The 26,353-nt window shown below is 36.6% G+C and overlaps 1 protein-coding gene and 1 pseudogene across 1 annotated transcript in view; one reads left to right on the top strand and one right to left on the bottom strand.

The window, feature by feature from the left end:
* KIAA1324L (KIAA1324 like) overlaps positions 1 to 26,353 on the bottom strand; it is a 230,555-nt gene that overhangs the window by 69,609 nt on the left and 134,593 nt on the right. The window contains exon 4 of the mRNA XM_006925729.3: positions 7,689 to 7,809. The gene's annotated coding sequence lies outside the window, so the exon portion shown is untranslated. The remainder of the gene's footprint in view (positions 1 to 7,688; positions 7,810 to 26,353) is intronic.
* On the top strand, positions 23,242 to 23,360 carry LOC112474063 (annotated as a pseudogene).

The following is a 26,353-nucleotide window of genomic DNA, read 5'->3' as shown; positions in this document are numbered from 1 at the left end:
TTTTATTACAGTTAAGAGAGAAAAAATTCACTATCATTATCTAGCACGATAAAATTATTAGAATCGAATTCTTAAAGCCCAATCCTATCAATAACAATCTTTAATTTTTCATTAGGACTGAGGGACAAAGTTGTAGGCAAAAGAGATGTAAATTTTAAGGTCATATTTGTGAAATTCTTTGACAGAGAAGAAACACCATTCCACTTCTCATTTTACAAAAACGAAATTGGGACAGGAGACTTACAAAAGAGTACATGAATACAAACTAGTTCTGGTTAATATTCTCTATTCTCTGAAAATACTATTTAGTGAAAGTATTGCCTCTACATCTCTGAAAAAGAATTCTCACCTCTAATATCCTTTCCAATGAATGGGTCCTCACAGATCTCTATCAGGTAGGACTGTATGATCATCACTGCACTTCCTAGAGAGAAGCGATCAGCCAGAAAATCTCCCTAACCCTAGCCCGCCCCCCAAAATTACCAGTTCCTGGCAGGAAAACTTATAAGCAGAAGCTAATTGAGGTAGTTTGCACCTTTAAAAATAATATGAATGTATTTTATTGTGGCTTCTTGACTTCAATGTTTGATGGGGAAGGAGACCAATTCCAGTTCATTGGGCATGAATGACAAAAGGTTTACAGAAAAAAATACGACAGTGAAGGTCAAGGGAAGGAAAACAGTCAGAGTGTTTGATGAGGTCACCAAAGGGTATAGAACAATGCAACTGTGAAATCAGTTTTCTCAATTTCCAATTATGCTCTAACACTATGATTCTTATCATTCTGAACTTTTCCTCTCCTTTAGAAAGTGTCAGTCACCCTCTACTTCCTGATAGTCTCTCTGCCCTTAATTCTGCAGTTTTCAGAGCTGAGTTCTCTCATTTCCATTATAAAACAGTTTTTCAGAGAAGCTCTCTCAAGCATAGCTCCTATCAAACACTACAATTGATGAAAAGCCTGATTTTGAGCTGTTCTTTTAACAATCCCATTCATTGCTGCCTTTCACCTCCCACTTATGTGTTGTTGAGCCCATTTAACTTCAACACTCTTCCCACCTGGAACTTGATACATCGACATTCCAAACTAAGCCTATTGAGGACAAAATGTTTCTGTCCTTTTACACATAGAATACATTTTTATGAATCTGATTAAATCTCTGTGTTTTACCTACAAAAATGAAACACTGAATTCAGTTTCTAATTTGATGACACCAAAGTTATTCAATCAATATATATTCCAGTGTTTGGAATTTTTTTAGGATTCATGAAAGGATTATAGCTCTTCTCTTGGGAATAATGAAATAGGACTCTATTCTAAATTAAGAATTTCTATAGTTGAAAAAATACTAATATTCTTCTAATAGTTAAATATGTTAAATAATATGTTAAATGTGTTAGATATGTTAAATAATAAAAGCATACTATATGTAACAAGCACCAAAAATTTTCTAGGCACAGAAAAAAAATGCTAACTAACCAACTTCTCATTGTATATGAGGGTAGAACTACAAATATGCCATAAATTCTGAGTGCTGTTCTCTTACCTTTCAGAAAAACATACACAGTTAAGAATAAAATCTACAAGCAGATCATTAATCCTTAAAGTGATCCACAAAGCAATATATCTGAGCCTTAGATGGCATCTTCTAAAAAATCCATTTACCTATTTGGGATATTCATTTGCATAACATTTATGAAGTAAATGTTAGGGGAGCACAGATGCCTAAAGAAGGAAACTAACACTTGTTCAGCACTGTAGTGTATTCCAAAGAGGCAGAACCATCATAAGAGTTAAGAACATGGACCCAAGGATCTAGATTGCCTGGTTTCAAATCCTGGTTCCGTCTTCTACCTTTCTGTGTGAGTTAATACAAGTAGGTACTTCACAAGGTTATTGGGGCAACAAATGAATTTGAGCAAATATATGTAAAGCATTTGCAGTTGTGCCTTGCACAGAGCAAGTAAAGATTGGCTTTTATAATTTTTCATTATTAATTATGATTCCAGGCACTGTAGATTATATTTATTACCTCATTTAAGCCCCTCAAACACCTGTGAATGGCTGTCTCCAAGTCAAAGTCCTTGGTGTGACACACTAGAACCTATGAGATTTGCCAGAATCTCTGTCCCCTCTCACATCTTCCTTGAGAGCCAGCTATTCAGATCTCGCAGGGCATCCAGGAAAACGTAGTGCTGCCCCTAGTCCTCACTGCTGCCCATGTTTCCTATGCTTCAAATGCCATGGTGCTGCACTGAGTTTCAGAACTCCTTCTCTTAGGATTCACCTGAGGAATCCTGAAAAAATAAACAATGTATGACCCATTAAATGTGGCATTTAATCCCTTCCTCAAGTCTAACTCAGGACACAATTTTTCACATAAACCTGCCAGGGCTCAGATGACTTTCTGTGGTTATTCAGACTTAACTTCAACAACTGCTTCACTGTGAGGCCCTCTTGACTCTCACTGAGCGGAAGTTATCCCCCTCTCTTTAGTAAGATAACCCCAGGTCTTTATATCTATCATGCACCTTGCCCCTATACTATAAATAATTTATTTACCAACCTGCTCCCTTATTAGAATGAAAAGTCCTCAAATACAGAAATTTTTTTTCATTATTTTTGGATTTCAAAATATAGGAAATACTCAATAAATGATTATTCAGTAAAAAAAATTAAAGCTCAATCTATAACTGTGGACTAAATAATTTTCCCAAGACATACAAGTCAGTTGTAGATCTGGGATTTAAACCAAGGTGCATAGCACACCTGATCACCAACCATGAGAGATCTTCAACTGGACACCAATTCAGTAATCTGCAACCGAACCTTGTAAAGCAAAAAAATTATATGAAAATATTTAAATCATAGTATGAGTAACAACATATAAAATGTTACTAAATTAGCCAGGCATGTGTGTTTAAATCTGTGTGTTCTAAAAACAATATCTGCCTAAGGGGTCCAACTACACATTGGATGAAAGAGTCCAATAATCAAACACACTTGGGAAACCCTGGGTAAAATAGAATGCAGTTAACACACAGTAAATGTTCTATAAATGTTTATTAAGTTTCTCAGAGGTTTTAATTTGAAAATGTACACTGCATCTTTCCATGAAAGAGATACAGCATTCACCATTTTCCAAATTTATTCACCACAGAAGACTCTGACACACTTTTTGTTTGGGATGAGTATTCCATAGAACAGACTTAGAGCATGACATTTGATAGCCATTCAGTGCCAATGAACTCAAGTTGCCCAACTGCACCTGTTACTGCACCAATAACAACTCCTAACACAAATCAGAGAAACTATGTACTGAATCCTGGGGAAAAGCCTACATTTGAAAGAGCTATGAGGTCAATAAATGGATTTTTAAATATCCCACCTAGAAAGCTAAAACCAACTCTCTTTCCATGAGAATTCTTCTTCTTCTTTCAATTCCAAACTGAAATGAGCAAACTTTCTGTTGCTCATTTACCCTGCTTACTTCTTAAGGCCCATTGAATGTGGGTTATAGTGATAGAGCTGAGAGAAATGATGTAAATAGAAAAAAATTATATTCGAGGTCTTTTTCTAATCTGAACATAGTATTTTTTGACCTAAGAAAACCAAATATTAGAAGTTTATATAAATATGAAGTATGAGATTAAAGGTCCACAAGACTATGACTGATTTGATGCTAACGTGGACTTACAGGTATCTTACACAGTCGCCCCTAATTAGAAAATAATGTACTAAGGCTATACTTAAAGTCATGGACAGATAAATATTGAATGAGTAAGCAGAAGATATACACACCCAAAAGGAAGAGATATCTTATGTTTATTTCCTCCTCAGTATTCTAGATTTGTCTGAAAATATGTAAGGAAATAGGTAGAGGAATTCTCTCCCAACTCCTTCCAGCCAGGCTTTTATTTCTGAAGTTTGGTTTAAAATAAAGTCCCTTTCTCCAGTGTGTGGCGAGAAAGAGATGGGGGAAGGGGGAAGAATTCCAAAATGATTATTGTTTTTGATCATCTAAGAACACCAAGGGGACCAAAGAGGGTCAAGGAAAGACTTAAGAAGTGACTCAACAGTGGAGAAGGGATGGAATTGTGACAGGGGGCATATATCTTTGTTCTGGAAAAAGATAAGGAGTGTTGTGGTTCAGGAATGGCATGCCACCTGCAAGTTTTGCCTGAGTGATGCCAACATTTCAAATGGTGAGAAATGCCCACAGACATAAGGCTCTTAACAAAAGGGCATGGAATAAGCAACAAAGTTCCCTGTAACTAAGCCTGGAGCTGGCAGTAAAGAAGGAGAGATATGAAGTCATCTCAGTGGCCTGCTCAGAGTAGCACTGCCTATGAGACTGAGGAGCTCTGCACAGCAGAGGGGACAAGAGGAGAATGGAGACCAGTGTCAGTCAATAACCAGAGGTCTCTCCATCCCATTTCCTGAGCTGTGTAAGCTTCAAGCTCACACACACAAACCAGGATTCTAGCACAACAAAAACTGATACCTGACTTATTAATTTCATTCAGCCTTGCAGCCAGATTTTTAAAAATAAAGATATAATACAGCTTGTCTATCAATTTTCTGAAAAAAATTTACAACTCCTACATGAACATTCCTATAATCCTTTGCCTAAGGAAAAGTCCTCTCTACTGGATCTTTTTGAGAAAGAGGTAAAGATCTACCCAATTACATTTTGAGGAATCTATAGCAATTTCAACAGACTCCCGATTCTGGGTTTGACTTCACTGAGAGACTTTAGGATCTAGGGAAATTATGTTCCACACGAGCACTGTCTTTTTTTACTTATCTGAAGTTGCCACATTTCACTTTTTTATTTTCTTTTATATGGCCCAACTACTAGGCCATATCATCACGGCATAACTGCTGAGTTCAGAGTCTGGGGGCATCACCCAGGCACAGTTTGCAAGTAGCAAGTCATTCCTGAACAATAATACTCTTATTCTCTTTCATCCTTGAAGCACAAGAGTTTATAATATCTTCCCTTGAAGATGTTCACCTACAGATCTTTGCATCCCCTTCATGAAACCCTAAAAGCAATTCTAGGCTGTCATCTTCAATTGATGATCTAACTCAGTGGGTAAGAGACATGTCTGTATTTAAATCCCAGATCTGTCACATCCTGACTGTATGACCTGTGGTAACTTACTTCACTTTAACTCTGAGTTTTCTCATCGATCAGCTGGAAATATTGATAGTAGCTATCGGAGAGGATTGTTGTGAGGATACAATAGGATAATGATGTAAAGCTCTAGGCACAATGTTTAGCACATAATCAGTACATGAGAAATGGTAGCTATTATTACCAATAGAAATCCAACCCACTGAAGAAATGTTCAGTTATCACCATAACTGCCTTCAAGCAGTACTTTAATGACTAGTAATGTGGTAAGCATCATGTTTAATGTTATGAATTAACTGAGCTTCTAAGTTTTTATCTATTAAGTTTCTTGTGAGTTTTAAAATAACTTGCTTTATGCATAGCAGAGGCCATGGCTCCCTGAGCAGATATAGTATATATGCAAAAATACTTGCAAATTCAGATTTCAGACAAAATGCCAAGATAAAAAATGCCACAGCTATCATATGACTATTGTCATTTTTAGGGTATCATTTTTAAAATAAGCTGTATCATTTTTAAAGTAAGCAGTAACTAATAGTGACTTCATTATTAGTCAGAGTTTTTAGAAAAATTTCTTGCTGAAGTGTCAGATTCATAACATTATCTGTATAAGATTATAGTAAATAATGAGCAAAGGCTGTGCCTGGCAACATTCAAACACAAATAATTTCTATTCGAGTATCAATTCTGTAACAGATTTTTTAATGCTTCGCCAATAAATTTAATCAATGGTGTGCTGGTACATGTTTAATAACCAGTTCCCAAGGGAATGGAGGTCCCTGATTTGTAGTGTTCGCCAATTTCAATGCTGTAAAATACTCCACCACGACCCATTTCAAACTAACAAATCAGCTCTCAAAAGCCAATGCTAGCCAGCACCAATACATCACCTAGATATGGAGTAGTATTCATAATAGGTAATTTACTTCAATAAGGTTGTTTACAAGGGAACCAAGGAATTAGCTCACAAACAAAGAGTAAATATAGATAAATGATATATAGATTTGCTAGGAAGGTGACTGAAGCAATTTTACAATGAGCTAAAACCAGTCCTTCTTCACAGGACAATCTTTCCTCACAGAACTGATCCTCTCTCTGCACAGGTGGTTGCATACACTCCAGCCTTGTATCATCTTTTATACTGACCCAACTATCCTCTTAGGATTCTTCTCAGACTGACCTCTTCACCTGGTTAGGCATTCTCAGGTTCTCTCTGTATTGATTTAATATCATTCACCAAGAAATAATGGTTTCCTTCCCTAATTTTCCTCATAAGATGATTGCTGTCTTCCTATCTTCCTTTTAACAGTAAACCATCACCTATGCTGTAACTCCTCCAGCCAAAGACACATTCTCTCTATGAACAAGAAAGAATTAACTATCATTTAATAATTTGCTTACCTGCTCTTTCATTTGGATGCGAAAGCAGTAAGCTTTTAGGAATACCATTTGGAAAGCTGTAGAAAAACCAAAATAACCTCTTTGTCTTACTTCCAGTTTTGAACTATAGTCTACTCCTAGACTACTTCACTGCAGGAACCCGTAACTCACCAAATTCTTTAACTGAATGCTATTTTTAAAGTAGGGTTTATAAGTAAAAATAAATATAATGACATATTTCTCTGTTAATTCATAATGTTGCACTTCAAGCCTGCTTAACTGCTAAAAGATAAGCTGTTGAATACGATAATTATCAATTCTACAATCTCTCTGTAGGTTATACTAAAAAGGCAAATTACATTATATCTATGGCTAAAATAGAAATTCACTGCTAGATGAAAGAGTTCTTTGGATGGATGTTGGCAAATGTACTTAGTGTCACTGAACTCTATACTTAAAAATTATTAAAATGGTCAATTTTATGTTATCCACATTTTATCAAAAATTTTAAAACTTTTTAGAAATTTAAGTTAAAAAAGGAAATATATTAAAGAAAAATTCTGCCACTCAGTTCTCCAGAACTTCAAGTAAATAATACACCATTTCTCCACACCCTTGCCAACAAATAAGTCAAACAGAGAAAGACAAATACCATATGATTTCACTTATGTGTAGAATCTAAAAAAAAATTAAAAATAAAAAAATAAACAAAACAGAAAGACTCAGAGATACAGAGAACAAACTGATAGTTGCCAGAGAAACAGGGATGGGTGAAAAAGGTGAAGGGGAATAAGAGGCACAAACTTCCAGTTATAAAACACATAAGCCACACTGCAAAGTATATAAATGTAGAATCACTGTATTGTACACCTGAAACTAACATAGCATCGCATGTCAATTATACTTTAATAAACAAATAGAAAAAAACAGTACACCAGGTTTTTTTTAATAAATAAAAATAACATTCTTTAATATTGCCTGTGCCTCATTACAGATTTCAGACACTGGGGCCCAGACTGTTGAAAAAGAGTGCTCTTGCTCTGCTAGATATTGATGCTACGTGTTCATTTTTTCAAAGGTCTCATATTCATTATAATTAACCTCAGGGACTGGTATAAAGAAGATATGGATTAATCAGGAAAACGAATGGTCAAAAAAGGCAAAACATACTGCATTCTTTGCCTCTCACTGGGTCAGGCAGGCCAGAGCAGTCCACTGCAGAATTCGGAATGGCAACTCTCCACCTGGAGCCACTGCTATCACATTCTGTATATTCAAAGTGGTAATCTTTCTGCAAACAATTACAAAAACAAGCCTTTGTTAGAGTCAATTTTAAAGGGGCAGCTGTGCTTTCTAGATCACCCCCAAACCTGCCCACAAGCCTGATTCTAAACTTTACTCCTCAGTTGACTCTCATTCTTCCCTCACTCAATCCACACGAAGCAACATGTCGATCAAAAATGCATTCATGCCAGGCAGTGAGTAGACACTGAGGATCTGATGAAGGACAGGACAGTCAATGCTCTCAAGTTGTGTCCACTGAGTCTCACCCACCCAAAAAGGTTATAGCACATTTCCCTACTTCTTTTGCAGACTTTTAGGGCTCTGACTATTTATAGAGTATAAGAACAAAATAACACTAGGAAATTGAATGCTATCAAGTTTTTCAAAGAAAGAAATGAGAACCATTCCCATTGACCTAATTCTCACTGTCTAAAATGTAACAGAAGGCATAACAATTAATCATCCAAATACTAGTAAAAGACTATCAGATTTTTGAGAACTTATCCCAGGCTCAATACACACCTACCACGGCAAGCTGCCATGAATCACAGACTATAAAATAGACATTTATTATAATTGGCAAACCAAGATCAACCCATGTGTCTGTAGCCTTTAGTTGCTTTGATATTTTCACAGTGTCCTCCATTGGTCAGAGCACATTATACACAAGACTCTTGAACTGAGAGGAACAAGGACAAAACACCACTAGAGCATTTGAAGAATAAGAGAAGTTCTAATTCTTCCCCAAGATGTTTTCAGTTCAATATCCTATTTATTTAGTTCAATATTTTGGATGTTACTATGCTGCTTCATTCAATTTTTGCCTCCCTTACTGTATCAATGATGGGAGAGAACAGAAATATCAAGTCACATCAGCATTTAAGGGAATCAGGTTTGGGAAGCAGGAAGGTACCTATGTATGTGTGTGTCCATATGGAATGAACACCAGCTAAGAAATGGGCTCTGAAATCAGAAAGCTCTGGGCTTGAATTTACATCTCATTCCTCCACATATAATCTATGCGATATTAGGCAAGACAGTTTACCTCTCAGAGAATCCATTTTTTTCATTAGCAAAATTTGAATAATAATATTTCCTATCTTGTATGGCTGTTGTGGAAATAAATCGAGATAATGCATGTAAGATGTTAGGCATGTTAGGCTGAGTTAGCATTTATTTGACTAATGACAGATTATTCTTAATAATAGGGATAGAGAGGATGATATAGAGAAAGGAGCTAATGGTGATATGGTAAGGCAAAAACCATATTTCAAAAACTATGCTTCAATTTCTGCATATATGTAAGATAAACTGATACAGGATTATAAATTCAAGAAGATGAAATCATCAGGCTGGAAACAAAAGTCTTTATGCTGCATTCAGACTCTCCCCCAGAAATAAATTTAGTATATCCTTCAGGTAATCATCTCTGAATATTATTTTCCATTCAAAATTTTTACAAAGTTTGGCAAGGGATAACTTGATATGATGTTATTTGACAAGAACCTGGATCTCAAGTATGCTTTACTGCCAATTAAGGGGAAAGCTACATACCTAAAACGACCACTAAAAGCAGCCAAATGGGAAAAGCTTTCCAGAGGAAAAGATGAGAGGAGAGAGGGAAGAAGGAAAGGATGAAGAGAAGGAGGAAGGGAGGGAAGAAAACAATAAAAGTTCACTAAATTTGATTATGCATAAATGTTAAGCATAAAAGTCATAAAAAGGCATCATTAACTAAAGTAAAAAGTAAACAACAATACAACAAACTGGTAAAGAAACAACACACAAAAAAAGGTTAATTAACTTAAGAATACCAGGTCTCAAAAAAAATCAGTAAGAAAAAGTACAAATAATTGTTTGGAGATATAGTCAAAAACACATGCAATTCATTAAAGAACAATACAAATGGTCAAGAAATAAAAATGGTAAACCTTATCAAAAAATATAAATGATAATTTTCATCAAGTTGGTACAACATTTAAAATACTTTTTAAGAACTCTCTAAGGTATCTGTGCAGCAAAATGAGCATTTGTGTGCTTCCAGTGAGAAAGTAAAGTGGTACAGGCTTTCTGGAGAGATTATCGATATAAATCAAGAGCTTTAAAGTGTTAAAAATTTCAAACCCACAATTTCACTTTTAGCTTCTAATTTAAGAAGGAAAAATGTTTAATGTGGCCAGTGACTTATGTGCAAAATTGCTCATCATAACTTTGATATCTCTAGAGAAAGCATGGTTAATAATTGAGCATGAAAGAATCTTACATTTACATTACCTGGTATTTTTCATATATATTTATATCATTAAATACTTATAATAATTATGTGGTTTAGAAAGGACAGTTCAAATTAATGCCACCGTTCAACTGAAACTCAGATTGGTTAAGTAATTTACTCAAAGATACCGACCAGTAAGGAGTATATCTGAGAGCAAAAGCCAAGCTTTCTGTTTATTTACGAGTTTCCAGTTTATATAATGCCACTCTGCTTAAAATAGATGGGTACTGTTGTAAAATATAGTGGTAAAATTTTCTAATATAAAATCCTGGTGGGTACAGAAGTCTAACAGTAATCATAAAGATGTCTCATATTCAAAGAATACAAGAGTATGCAGATAAGGGACACAATTAGATTCCTCTCCATTTCTGTATTTTTAGTCAGGCCCTAAAGACAACAGAAATTTATCCTTTCACAGTTCTGGAGGCAAGAAGTCCAAAATAAGTATCAGTGGGCCAAAATCAAGGTGTCAGCCAGGCTGCAACCCTTCCACAGGCTGTAGGGGAGGATATGCTCCTTCCTTCCTCCAGTTTCTGGTAGCTGCTGCCAGACACTGGCTTACAGATACATCACTCCATTCTCTGACTCCACAGGCACTCTGCCTTCTCCCTCTTCTGTCTTATCTCCCTCTGCCTCATTTTTATAAGGATATTTATGATTGTATTTAGGGCCCACTTAGATAATAAGGAATAATTTCCTATCTTGAGATGCTTAACAATTATTCACTTCAAAGTCTATTTTTTTCCATAAAAGTAATAATTCATTGATTTCACAAATGAGGATATGGATTTTCTTTTGGTTGGGGGGGGGTATTATTCAGCTTACCACAGTCCAGCATCTGGCCCCAAAATTTCATGTCCTTTCCACATGCAAAATATATTCACCATATCCCAACATCCTCTAAAGTCTCAACTAATTACAGCATCAACTCAAAGTCTAAAACCTTATATACATCTCATCAGCTCAAAAGCCCCAAATCTAATCAACTAAAACAGATATGACGGAGACTCTGATTATGATCAATACAGGGGCAAAATTCCTCTCCATTTGTGGATCTGTTATCTGCTTTCAAAATACAACAGACATTAATAATGGTTACAGACATTCCCATTCAAAAAAGGATAAAATGGAATGGAGGGAAGAAGAGAGGAAGATGTCAATAGTCCCAAGCAATTTTAAAATCCGGCAGAGCAAGTTCTGTTAGATTCCAAAGCCTGAGAATAATCTTCTGTAGTTCATGGCTCCAACCTCTGGGCCCAAGGCTCCCCTGTCAGAGTCATTCTCATTTTTCCTAAAAAGTAGAACACATTTGCAGTTAAGTAGTTTTATTGAGCTGTTTCTGTGAAATTGTGGGAATCCAAAAGCCTTCTTCCATTTTATCCATCTCTATCCCTTTAAATACAAGCTGGCAGTATTTCTGCAGATATAACATTATCAAAAACGTGGGTCTCCTATGTATGTCACAGGATTCATACCATTAGATGGAGGACCCTCAAAAGATCTTTCCTAGATAAACCCATCTCTATTCCTGCCTTCTGCTGAGATGGTTAAATAGAACCATAAGTCATACATCAAATTTCTTTAACACTAGCAAAAGGTTTTCCAGCCATAGTCTGGCCTTCTCTCCACAGCAAACTTTCCTAAGAGTGAGTGGCCTAATTTCAGCATCATTTGCAGTCAGGATAGGCTGAGAATTTCCCAAATCATCAAGTCTGAATTCCTTTTTATTTAACAACTGTCCCCTCAATTCATCTCTTTCTTCTCACATTTTACTATAAGCAGCAAGAAGGAACCAGGCTGCACTTTCAACACTTTGCTAGGAAACTTCCTCTGTAAATATTTAAGTGAATCACTTAGAAGAATTGCTTTCTGTACAACTGAATGACAAAATTCTGCTAAGCTTTCTGTCACTATATAATAAGATCACCATTCTTTCAATTTCCAGTGACATATCCTCATTTTCTTCTCAGCCTTAACTAGTAGCACCTTTAATATTTCTACCAACATTCTGTTCATGACATATTACATATTCTGTAAGTCAATATAGGCTTTTTCTATTGTGCTCCTCACTTCTTCCTTAGTCCTCATTGGTAGTCTTTAACATTCATATTTCTACCAACAGTCTGTTCTAGGCAATCTAGACTTTTTATATCAAGTGCTTCAAAATTATTCCAGTTTTTGTTTATTAACCAGTTCTAAAGCCATTTTCACATTTTTAGGCATTTGTTAAAACAGCTCCCCAATTCCAGGTAGCAAAATCTGTATTAGTTTTCCTATGACTGCTGTAACAAATAACCACAAATTTAGCAACTTAAAACAACTGAAATTTTTTTTTTTCCACAATTCTGGAGGACTAAGCCAGAACCTTCTGGAGGCTCTAGGGGAGAATCTATTCCTTATCTCTTCCAGCTGCTGGTGGCTACCAGCATTTGTTGGTTCATGGCTGCATCACTCCAATCTCTGCCTCTGTGGGTATACTGCCTTCTTTCTCTTCCCCTTGTGATTGCATTTAAGGCCCACCCAGAAAATCTCCCATCTCAAGATTCTTATTCACATATTCAAAGCTCTTTTCTGTCTTACAAGGTAACATTCACAGGTTCCATGAATATTCCAGAACTTGGCTATTTGAGGAGGTTGAGGGGGACATTATTCAGCCTATCACAACCCCCTATTGTAGAATGACCTTGAATAGCCATGTACTTGCATAATGGCTCTCTTTTTTCAGTTATTTGTATTAGGAAGTCTTTCCTATTTCCATATCCCACTAAGATCCGGGCCCTCATATGTAAAATTCAGGTAATTTGTTATCATCCTTGCAAAATAATGATGCTGAGAAGTCTGGCATGAATTTCAAATGAAGCAGGGCCTCTGAATAAAACAGGTAAGCTCAACAACTGTCCTCGACCACTACTAATGTGATATTCAGGTTGCTAGTTATGAGAAGAGAAAAGCAATAAGAACAGGGTAAAGGTATAGTACAGTATTCTGACTTAATGATGGATATCATATGCCAAATAATTTTCTTAAGATTTTTTATCCTATTTGTCTCCTCTAGATTACCCTTGAACTCAAAAGGGCCATGGTATTGTTAACTCACAAGATTCTTGGAATTTTATAAAAAAGCTTTAATGTGTTTATAATTTCAAAATACTTAAATGCAAACCTATTTCACGCACAGAGCAGCACTTGAGTCAGAGATTTAAACTGCAGCCCAAGCCAGATGGGTTTTATTTTAAATTATATAATAGGTTATTTCATCTGGGCTGCTAACAAATAATAATTTTAAAAAATTGTTTCTGAAAACAACCCATAAATCCATAGCAAAAATTTAATAAATATTGTGATGTAATAAAATCACTAAAGATACAACATATGCTCCCAAAATATTCTGAGTGGTATTCAAGGTACTGAATAGAGAGAATTAAAGCATTTACGTTTTCAGATTTACAGATAATAGCCCAAAACCCTAGCCACCGACTCAAGTAAATACTGAGCACTTAAACTGATCCCTTGGAAATGAGAATTTTCTAGGTCTTAAGGAACAATTAAAAAGAAAAGGTAAAATTTTTGTCATACAAATATAAAATTAATAAATGTCAAAGGTTTTAAGTCATTAATTAGCAAGTCAATCACTAATACAGTATCACCAAATCAAAGGAGAATTCAAAGAATACACATAAACAGGCAATCAGAAAAGTGAAATGAATTAACTAAGAGATGCAGAACTGATAAATATCCAGAGCATAAAAATCAATAGCATTCGAAAGGATAAAATGCATTTCATTTCAATGGACAAGAATCATTTAGATTATTATCAGTTTCCTACACTCACAATATTGTAAAATAGTTTAAAGATTAAGAAAAGTGCAGGCCACTATAGAAACTGATCATTTAGAAAGGTGCACTAAAACATGACACCCGGTCATCTCTATTTCTTTTGTTTTCTGGTCAGGATTGCTTTTATTTTATTTATTTTATTAAACTTATTTGGGTGACATTGGTTAATAAAATTATATAGGTTTCAAGTGTACAAGTCAATAATACATCATATGTATATTGCATTGTGTGTTCACCACCCGAAGTCAAATCTTTTCTGCCTATTTCAACATGTTTCAAATTTTTCCTGACAAGGGAGATAATTCCTGACAATTTTTCCTACATTTCAGGTTTCCTGACAGTTTATCAGCAAATATATTGATAAGAGTCAGAGCACATTCTAACAACACAACATCCACGCACAAGCCACTCTCCAAACTGTAAACTGGAATAAGTGCCTGGCCCTATCCCACTCAAAAGATGGTAGTTATTCAGACTTGTCTGAAAATCAAAGAATGCCAAACACTGCCCCAGATAATAAAATGATGGATTCCTTGAAAACATTACATCGTAAATATGTGGGAATCAGGAAACAACCAAAGAAAAATAGAGAATAATTACTTCTCATCACTAAATAATTAAGAGAAAACTCCTTCAATAGAAATCATGGGACACCACACACACACACACACACACACACACACACACTCACTCACTCTCTCACTCACTCACTCACAAATAAAGATATAGGCACAAACTCTCAAATAACAGAAACACAAAGTGTGTCATCTTACTGGATGTCCACAGTACCCCCTGACAAAAACTCTCTCCTCGACTACCCCTTAGTCAAGGCTCCTCTGAACTCTTCCCAAAGAAGCCTTGGCCTTTGGGCTTCTGTATTCATCTTTGCATCACCCAGTTTTAGCAAGAATCCTGTCAAGTCAGTTTAGCAGAATTCCCCCCATAGCCCTGATGTTTTTTCTTAGTAATTTTACATCCACTGACCCTCACCCTGCTCCTTGCCGATAAATCTCCATTTGTCCATGTTATATTGGAATGTGGCCCAGTTCTGTACTGAGGTCTTTTTTCCTCTATTGCAAAAGCGTGTGAAAAAATATGTTTTCACCACTTTAACTACTGACCAGCTCTGGTTTTCTGTGAAACTCCCAAACACAAAAGTCATTTACACTACTATGTGGTGCTCACAGGAAATCTAGGATATCATCTTCAATTATGATGACAATTATTATAGTTTAACTACATATAGGTTAGACAATGTTTCAAATAAATCACATCTATAAAAACATGTATATATAGATATCTCGACATATTAGCAATATACATATATTAACACATATCATATATAATTTATGTCTATATCAATGTATATTGTTTTTATATATTAACATTATATATCACTCTTTACTATGTGACACTCAATTATTTCACAAGTTCTATAGCCTAAGTGCTATGGGGAAGATTTAAAATAAATATAGCACAGTCTCTGCACTCAATAAGCTTATGATTTTGTTGGGATAGAGAGAACACACATATACACACACACACAAAAACCTATAATTTTATTAGAAAGCATAAAGTTTAATGGCTCCAAAGCAAGAGTATCATCACAAGTTAATGTGCAAGTAAAAATTCTATCTAGTGAAAATTACCAATAAAAATGCCTTAAAACTCCTATAAATTACAATGTTGTACCACTTCTCAAAAAACTCATCACAGCCAATTTTTTCTTAAACCCCCTGATACCTATTTCTTACCAAGCAGATAGCTTGCATTTTTAAATTTTACTTATTTTAATTAGTTTCAAATATAGAGTACATTGGTTAGACATCTATACAGTTTGTAAAACAATGCCCCCAATTGCCCTCTCCCTCCCCTGACCCTCCACCTAGCCAACGTATTAATGCTAACTGCATTCCGTATGTTGTGCTCCCCATCCCCGTGACCATCCATAAGCTACTAATTTGTACTTCTTTAACTCTTCACCCCATTATCCCAGTGCCCCAACCTCCCTCCACCCCCCGGCCATCACCAAATTGTCCACTATATTTGTGAGTCTGTTTTTGATTAGTTTGTTCTTTTTAGTCCTTAGATTCCGCATATAAGTGAAATCATATAGTGTTTATCTTTCTCTGTCTGATTTAAATACCTTCTACATCCATCAAAGCAATATCTTTTTCCATCCCCTTCCTTTTAGTCTGTGTATGTCTTTTAATCTGAAGTGAGTCTCTTAGAAGCAACATGTAGGGGTCTTGTTTTCTTATCCATTCATCTCCACTTTATCTTTTAGTTGGAACATTTAATTCTTTTCCATTTGAGGTACTTATTGATAGGAAGGTAGTTGTTACCATTCTTTATTCTTGTTTTTGATACATGTTTTTTCTTCTTAAAGAAGTCCCTCCAATATTTCTTGTAATACTGGCTTGGTGGTGATAAATTCCTTTAGTTTATTTTTGTCTGGGAAGCTCTTTATCTACCCTTCAACTCTAAATGATAGCTTTGCTGGATAAAGTATTCTTGGTTGTATATCCTGGGTCTTCATTACGTCGAATATTTTTTGCCAAGCTCTTCTGTACTGTATAGTTTCTTTTGAGAAATCAGCTGCCAGTCTTATGAGTTTTCCTTTATAAGTAACTATCTGTTTTTCTCTTGTTGCTTTTCATATTCTTTAACCTTTGGCATTTTAATTATCATGTGTCTTGGTGTGGGCCTCTTTGGATCCCTGGTTTTGGGGATTCTCTGAGCTTCCTAGGGTTTTATGTCCATTTCCTTCAGCAGGTTAGTGAAGCTTTCCATCACTACTTCTTCAAACAGATGTTCAACATCTTGATTTTCTTCAGATATGCCGATCACACAGATTTTGGACCCTTAAAAGTGTCCCATTTCCTCCTTATTTTTATAGTCTTGGCATCTCATCCCTTGCCATTCTGATTGTGTGTCCTTGCTTTCCCATCCTCTAGATAGGGCATTTGATCCTTTTCTTTATTCACTTTGTTTATTCCTTTGTTTATTCCATTTAATATACTTCTCATCTCAGATCATGTATTCTTCATTTCAGACTGGTTCCCTTTATAATTTCCATTTCCATTTTTATGTTTTTTTTTAATGAAGTTCTCACTGAATTTATCTACCCTTCCCAAAAGTTCATTGAGCATCTTTATAACCAGTGTTTTGAACTCTGCAACTGTTAGATAACTTACTTGACTCCATCTCTGTTCTGTTCTCTCATATAGTTTCTGCTTCTTTGTCTTTCCATTTTGGCTGCCTTTCTGTATCTGTTTCTATGTACTCAGCAAAGTTCCTAAGTCTCCCGGTCTTCTTAGTGTGGATTTGTGAAGTAGGTGTCAGGTGGCACAGTCCTGAGAGGGAGTCAACTGCGGGACAAACTTAGCCCAAGCCTCTGTCTCTCCAGTGCCACCTGTTAAGATTCAGCCAGCAATCTACAGATGTTGTGCTAATAGTTACCTCAAAAGGCCACACCAGAAACCGAGGCCAGCTGCCTCCAGTGTGAGTCTAGGTGATGTTCAGCATGGAGCACCTGACTCACTGAGGATATACCTGGATGTGGCTTGGGTGGGGCCGCGAGTTGGGGGAAGCAGGGTTTCATGGACTCCTCTGAGCTGAGCGACCTCTGTTATCCAGTTTGATGACATCTCGGCTATGGTGGCGCTGTGTCAGCACACTGAGACAGGGGAGGGCTCAACAGAGAACAATGGATACCACTGGCACTTCTGTACAGAGTGCATCTCGCCTCAGCCCTCACTCCAACAATGTCTCCCTGTTAGTTCCTGGGGGCCCCTGTGTGCAACCTAATTGGCACTGGTGCTCAGAGCAAACAGGTCTGTCACAGCAAAAATCCGCTCACAGATGCAGGCCCTTTAGGAGGCCTCTGCTGCAGCCTCCATCTCACTCAGCCACTCGGGACCAGGCAGCCCCACGTCCTCGCCCCATCCTACCTTCTGCCATTGCAGGGTGCTTTCTTGGACTTCTCCCTAGTTGTATGGCTTGTTCCTCTAGATCCCAGGTGATTTTTCCCTGCTGCTACTCCTTGTTTCCGTCACAACTTTGATTTGGTCCCCAGAGGGATGAACAGAGCCTCTATCATCTATGCCATTTTTTTTCCTCTCCCAGATAGCTTGCATTTTAAAGGCCATGTTTTTTAGAAAACTTAAGTAGAATGTGCATAATGTGACCTCATACTATTATGATTTCAGAGTCAGAAGAAATTTCTGTGAGCTAGAACTCCTTAAAAAGGCTTTGAGGAGAAAGCCCTGAAAGATAGGCAGGGTTTATAACTGTTCTAGTGATTACCAGTTCCGTCATAAATAGTGGTTTTTAACAGGGTGTGATAAACAGTAAGATCAAGTCTGAAGATAATATGCCTGAAGATATGCAGTGAAATACATTAGCCTAAAGATGATAGAGAGGTAAGTAGGTAAGAGAGTGGGTGGGTGTGTGAGTGAGCGAGCGAGTGAGCGAGCGAGCGAGTAAACTAATGAAAGAACAAATAAAGCTGCCTGGTCTTTACATGTCAGTGGCTGACCAATGAGAAAATCAGCTCCCTGATGCTCCCCGCCTATCCTCTGTAGTCAATTATGACTTGACCCAGGAGATGACCACAAGTTCTAGTACAGAATCAAAAGCAGTAGAGGTGGTAGACCTCTGCCTCAAAAAAAGAAAGTGCTGATACCTAAGAGAACAGAGAGAAGGGATAAAAAGTAGCAATGTAATTCATTTTCTTCATGTAACTTTCCTTTGAATATTTATGTGGAATGTTGAGAACAGCATAGTCTTGTATATGATGAGCCTGCAATTCCTCTGGGAGAAATATCCTCAAATTTAAGTGCTCAGCAAAGTGCTTTGCACCCTTATTTGAGAGAGCAAGACAGCAAGCAGGAAAATGGTAGAAAGCATGATACTATAGTGCATGGCACAAATATTTTAACTCCAATTCCAATGAGTGAACGTACTCATCCTACAATATGAGAAGGTCAAAAGCATGAGAATACTTAATGCAGACATATAAACAACTTACAACAAAAACTTCCTTACCTTACATTATGAAGTACATGAGCACAGTGGCACTATGCAGAAATATTTCTATTCAGATATTTCTTTTATAAAAGGAACCTGAAGTTACCATGGGAACCTAGGGCTAAGTAAAGTAATATGTATCTGATCTATTTATGATACATCCTTTTCTCTGCATTTGCAGATACTATTGCTTCTTAGAAATTATTTTGGAAAAGTTCATGTTTTAAACCTGAGTTCAGTGTCTATCTTTGTAAATAAACAAGGTCTTAACGATATTCAATTCAATCTGTAATTCGATATCTATTTATGAAGCACCTCCCATGTGTCACTATGTAGATGCTAGGGATCCCAAAGTGAACAAAATAGTCCTGCTCTCATGAGACTTACATGTTAGTGTGAATGAAAGTGCACAGGGTTTCTTGAGAAAAACCCAGCTTAGACCATTTTCCTCCTATGGCTCTCAATCCAAGCTTCTGAAGGGGTAGGGAATGACCTGGGAACAACAGGCCTAGATCCCAATCTCACCTCTGCCAGTGATAAATTTAAGGCCCCAAGCAACTCAACTCTCTGCACATCAGGTTCCTCTTACTCTTCGAAAGAAAAATCTATGCTTGTGGTATTATACTTTATATCTCACATTTTCACTGTTCTTGATCAAGGGAAACCAGCTGCCTCCTGCACTGGCACGCACTTGTCAGGGAAGGTTTCAAAAAAAAGAAAAAGAAGAAGAACATTCTAAAACAAGTCTACCTATGAAAACAGTGAAATAAACTTAGATTTTTTTGAAGAAAACTGTGGCTAGACAATCTATAATAATATCAATATTAGAAATATTAATTTGAAAACCATAGAAGATACTGAGGAAAATGTGTGCTCTTATACAAAAACATCTTTAAACACGCACAATCATTATTTGATTGTTTAATTACATTTAAACTTGCTGAATTAATATATGTTTATCTCTGCTCCCTACAAACCTGTAAAAGAGTTGTTTCTAAAGGGAGCAGAGAGTGAAGAAATAAAAATGTTATGAGATGACAAAAAATAGAGAATTGAAAATGACGCTAGATTCAGGTGTCAATTATTTTTTGGGGGGAGATGGAAAGTATAAGGTTAGGTTTATTGACTCATGAAAGCAAGAAAACCTGAAAACTGAGGGCTACGTAAGCAGATGATAACAAGAAGAAAGCTGATTTGACTTGCAGAAACTCTCAGAATTAAAGGCACCAAATATCTCAGAAAGCAAATAAAATCTACAAACAGAAAGATCGAATGAATATCTGTTTGAGAATATAGACCCCTCCAATTTCCTACCACATGATGACAAGAGACAAGAATTATTTCTGCTGGAAAAAACTGAACTAGGAAGGTTACAGATTCAGGAACATCAGCACAGAAAATGGAAGGAAAGACATCTTACTGAAAACAGAAGATATGTGAGCTACATAGTGAATGATGAAATCCACCTCAGGGACACTTGCCCATCCACACTGAAACCCAAGCCCAGCTAACTCCAACTTGAACCACCACCCCCAAAGACTTGCAGAGCCACATTTCTGCTCTCCCAAAGGAGCCTTCAGTGGATGTGACGCCTCACATTAGAAGCATTACCCATATCATTTCAACTGATTTTCATATCTGCTTACCACAGAATTGAGATTAGCTGGAATGTAATCTTTACCCACAATACGATTGTTATTTTTATTAATTGTTATTTTTATTATGTAATAAAGGATTATTGCATAATCCTTTAAGCTTTCCAAAATAATTTTCATAACATTATCCTACTTTAATTGATCCACAGCATCACCCTACACAGTAGGCAAGTGTCGAACCTCCGTCCTCATGGCCACTAACATATTTTAATCACCACTTTCTGCTTCCTGGATGACGACCACCAACAGCCTAACTGGCATGCCTCTTCTGCTCTTGCCCACATTCATGACACTGCAGCCAGTTCTAATTATGTCATCCCTACTCAAAACTCTACAACAATGTCCAATTGGCCTGAGGATAAAGTCAATAATTTTAACATAGCATAAAAGGCCTTTCTTGATTCATTCTCCCTCTGCTTCTTCAAGTTTCATATCTCAATCTCTTCATATATGAAATATTGAAATAATGGGATCAAATATGCTATACTCTTTCTGGCCTCCAGGCCTTGACTTTTTCTCTGCCTGGAAGCTCTCTCTGCTCATACCTTGTAATAACATAAGGAAATCTGTATAACAACAAAGCCCTGTCTTTCAGGCCCATATCTGACATCTGCAGGGCAAGGGCAAGAGTATAAATACTCCCATCCTATTTTATACCCACCTCACACCCCAAACAGCCTTCTCACAACAAGTGGTGGCCCCAGCTGCACATCAAAGTTCTGTCAGTGCCCCTCCCACAATAATACAGTCTATGGTCAGAAGGATGGACCTGAGAAAAGCCCATGAAGGCCCTGGAAACAGACCTGGACCTTTTAAGAATGTAATTTCAAAGTCATGCTACCTACAGTATGGCATAAAAGGGTGAGGGGAAGGGGGACACAACCTCCAGGTGGGCACATCTCCTTGGCCCGCAGACTGCAAAGCAGGAGGAAGAACACAGCTGAAAGAGGACCAAAGTGGGGCCCTTTACAGCAAAGACCAATGTAAAGGGGCCCCTCTAGGCCAGTCTGAAGATGATACTGATCTCTATTGTATAACATCTAGACAAAAGATATTTACCACTTCATAACACAGAACTTCCTATGACACGGTAGGCAGAGTCAATCTACCTCTTAATGGGTTCTTGGGTGGGAAGATCTTTGTGTGTGTATGTGTGTGCGTGCACGCGCGCACATGCGCACGCACACCTAATCCAAATTAAAACTGTAAAACGGTCTGTAAAAGTCCAACTTCCAAAAGTGGAAAAAACCAAATCTTTGAAAATCTACTTGTTATGACTAATTACATATGGTTGCAAGCTTATCTGTATATATATAAACTACACATTTTTCTATAGGAAATCAGGCTGAATGTGAAAAGATACCTTTACTTCTGTAAATTTGAGCAACTACTTACTATTTAATAAGCACCAGGAGAAACTGCATCAAAAGTTTCAGAAATGTATTAAATATACCCTGTGACACATCAATTCTACTTCCACTTCTAGGAACGTAACCCAAGAAATCATAATAGGTTTGTATCTTAACATTATTTAAAATAGTAAAAACTTAAAAACAATCTAAATGTGCAACAATAAAAGACTGGTTAATAAATTATTGTATACTCATGATGAAATTTTATATAGTCTGTTCTAAAATGATACCAATGCTATATTTGCTGACAAAAATATTTATGACATATTTAAGTAATATAAAGGTTATGAAACAATGTCTGAACTCTTTTAAGTGTATAAGGTGGGTGCAGTATGTAATCAACACACGTAAACATGACTATAGGTGTGTGTAATAAAGGACTGAGAGTAGTGAACTGAGTGTTGAATATAGAGAATTTTATTTTCTCTTTCACGATTTTATATTTTCTATAGTTAAAATGTTTTACTTCCCCTAAGTTCAGGTAGTTGCTTTGCCAAGACCTAAAAAAAAAAGAAAGTGTTCATATTTCTCCTGACTTCAGAATAAAGTACGTTGTAGGACTTATCACTGAAGGACTTCCATTATCAATGCATTAGTACTTCAGTCTAATTAGTTTCTCTGAAGGGTGTCAATCATCTTGCAAGGCTTTCAGGGTAAAGGTCACGAGACATCTCTGGGTCAGAAAAGACCCAGAGCTTAAGTACTGTGGGAGCAGGCAGATAAAAGCCTTCTTCTGCCACAAAGTGATGAAAAAACTGGGACTAATCAAATGGGAGAAAGAGAACAAGAAGGTGAAGAAGCTATGACAGAACACTTTGCTGACTTCATAATTTGGCTCAGGAAAGAGAATCCAGCTAAGCCGCTGGCAGAGTCCACACAGAAAAGATTTATAAAATACAATTTAGAGTCAAAAGCTAATAATCATCAATGCTTCCACTTGAAATAGAGCTTTACTTGTAAAGAGTGTCTACAGTAATAGCATAGGTGATAAGTGGCTCTGAAAATTTTGACATGCAAATCATGTTTTTGCCTGCAAATTTTGTGAGCTAAATAAAAATAGGCTAGTTATTTAAGTTCTTTAACACTGAACGGACCATATAAGAATCTCTCAAATTAACAGAATTTTTTTAAATAGTATAATCTTAATAACATCTATTGTCATAACTACACTCACAGAAAACAACTTAAAATATCTATTAGAAGATTTTCTTTTTATTCAGAAAGAACAAGTCTTTGGCCATTCTACCCTGAACAAGCCTGATTCTGTCTGATCTCGGAAGCTAAGCAGGGTCGGGCCTGGTTAGTACTTGGGTGGGAGACCACCTAGAAAGACCAGGTGCTACAGGCATAAAAATTAAAAAAAAAAAAATAAGGAATTATAAACTGACAAGGTCCTTGCAATCTGTGAGGTCAACCAAGGGTTGCCTCACCTAAAAGACAAAAAAATAAAAAACTTTAAAAAACTAAAAAAAAGAATAGATACATGTTGTTCTTGTCTAGCTTGCATCTTTTTTCACTTCTTCCGGTAACAGCTTGCTTCTTGCCCTCATTACCCTTTGGAGAACTTTCTAGGATGCCATGCAATTCTGATTGGGCAGTCAATCACAGGATGCCAGGCCTTAATATGGACATGTCACCTGGCCAATTTCAGTAAACTACTCACTGGTGCCAGCCAAGATGGAGCCTCCCTTTCCCACACAGCACAAAATACAAAAATCAAGACTCTGCAGAATAAATAACAGCAGGTGAACTGGGGTAGAAAGTTAAAACTTGAATAACAATGGTAGTGAATTTGCTGTTTATTTTCTTCCTTTATCGCCTGGCTTTGAGTTGAAAGTGTGCCAAATCAGGAAACTGTCCTGAAAAAACTCCAAGATAATCTCATCTTTCTGGCCAAAGGACCAAGAAAAGCCCTCCCTGTTAGCTGGATAATGGTGAAGGGGAAACCAAGTGCTTCTCTTTTTTTCTCCTTTTCCTTCCAGCCCTGCCCCAAGTCCAGCGCTGGTTGTACAACTGCACCGATGGCACCACAGCGATGTAAGCACCTGACACCCCAAGAGAAAACCTGTCTCTCTGGACAAAGGAACTGGAACAAGGGTCCCTGCTGTGCAGAGTTCTGGAGAAATCCTTTTTATTCTTTTTCTCCCTTCTTTCTCTTGTCACCTCACCCCAGGTAAAACTGCCAAAAACCACATAGGCTAAAACTATGCAGTAATCCATCTTTCTGACCAAAGGAAATATAAAAAGGAGTCCCTGAGAAAATATCCCAGAGTGATGGAGAAGGGAAACTAGCTCTGATATGAACCAATGTGAGCCCCAGGCTCACCCTTGAGCTGGGAATGTGTGGAATAGAATTAAAAATTCAAAGCACAGTCAGGGGGAACTTGACTACAGTACAAACCATCACCCTGACTAAGCCCTGAATGGCTCAAGCAAAGGGCAGAGGACTCCTCCCATCCCCAACAAACAATAGCAAAAGTTTTGAAAACTGAATTAACACTAGAACCACCAGATCTATAGTCTAAACCTAACTGGGTCAACTGCCTACTAAAATAAACAAAAAACTCTACAGAGGATTTAAAAAGAACCAGTCTCACAACATAATATTTTAAAATTGAGATGTAACTGACATACAACATTATACCTGTTTCAGGTACACAATATAATGATTCACTATTTGTATATATTGTGAAATTATTACCACAATAAATCAGGTTAACATCCATCATCATACAAACATAGACATAAATTTTTTTCTTTCAATGAGCACTTTTAATATCTACTCACTTAGCAACTTTCAAATATACAATACAGTATTATTAACTATATTCATCATGTTGTACATTACATCCCCATGATTTATTTATTTTATAACTGGAAGTTTGTACCTTTTGACACCCTTCACCCATTTACCCAACCCCCACCCTCCGCCTCTGACAACCATCAATCTGTTCTGTGTTCTATAAGCTCAATGACACAATGTTTTAAATGTCCAGAATACAATCCAAATTATTTGATATACGGAAAAAAAAAACAAACAGGAAAATCTAACCAATACTCAAGAGAAAGACAATCACCTATGATAATCTCAAAATGCACAGATACTAAAATTACCAAAGAATTTGTTTGTAGCTATTTTAATCATCCCCAATGAAGTAAAAATGCCCAAAGGTCTGAGGTCCCCAGGGCTGTCCCATATTTCAACCAATTCTTTGAACTATGCCAGAAACACATCTAATAAACACCCTGCTTTTGAGCTTAAACTGATCTGAGCTGGGTTGCTGTCACCTGCAACCTAAGGTGCTGACAAATAGTTGAGATACGGAGTAATTCTATAAAACCAATTCATATATATGTATGTCTGAAATCCCAGATTCGGTAGATGATTGTGATGGTGACAACAGCTGCTACTCATTATTGATTAACATATTCCAGGACTTGTGCTAAGTTCTTTACAAATATCTCAATGCTGTCCACCACCTTATAAGGTAGAGTTTTCCTATATAAGGAAACTGACAAAGATCTAAGTAATCTCCAACGTCAAACAGCTGACCTACAGAACTAAGATGAGGGACTAAGTCTGCCTAACTCCAAAGCATGTCATCATGACCTTGTTACACTTCCCTTGTTAGCTCCTGAGAAGTAATGATAAATCTGAAAAACTTATAAGCAGAAATCAGAATAAAAACTGATGCCTCCCCACCCATCTCCAAACTTCACAGAAAGAAAAACTGGCCAGTAATAATTCATTTTACTCAGCCCCTCTCTGTGCTCTCAACAGCATCACACCGTCCCACGTCCTGGTGAATCAATGGCCTCAAAGTAAATTTAAAAATAATTCTTCATAAGTTACTTGCTCCAAAATAGCTTTATTTTCTATCATAAACCTAAAAATTATTAAGCTTTATTTTCCTCATATGTTGGCTTTAAAACAATATTTAATGTTTTGTTTTCTGATTACAAAGCAAAATACATATTCAGTGTGAAAAGTTTAGAAAACACAGAAACATACAAAGAAAATAAACACCTGCTATGTTCCCATCAACCAGAAATAACCACTGTTAGATGCCAGTCATATTTCTAAGAATATTTATTTTTAAAATTGGGACATCATTCATATTATCAAGTTTTTATTATGTAAATAATAAAGAGTTGCTCTAGAGAGATGAGAAAATACAGATAAAGATGACTTTCTACAGCTTCCTCTTGATTCCCATTTTTAAAGGCAATATGCAACACAGTCACTTCTAACGAAAAAACAAAACAAACATTGCTGTCTTCACAAAATATAATACACTTCTCTGTACCTAGGAATGAATTAAGACAAAAAATAAAAGGCAG

This window comes from Pteropus alecto, unplaced genomic scaffold, assembly GCF_000325575.1.
Source record: "Pteropus alecto unplaced genomic scaffold, ASM32557v1 scaffold69, whole genome shotgun sequence".
NCBI lineage: Eukaryota > Metazoa > Chordata > Mammalia > Chiroptera > Pteropodidae > Pteropus > Pteropus alecto.
The sequence above is the reverse complement of the archived record's forward strand: the minus strand, read 5'-3'. Positions and strand labels throughout refer to the sequence as shown.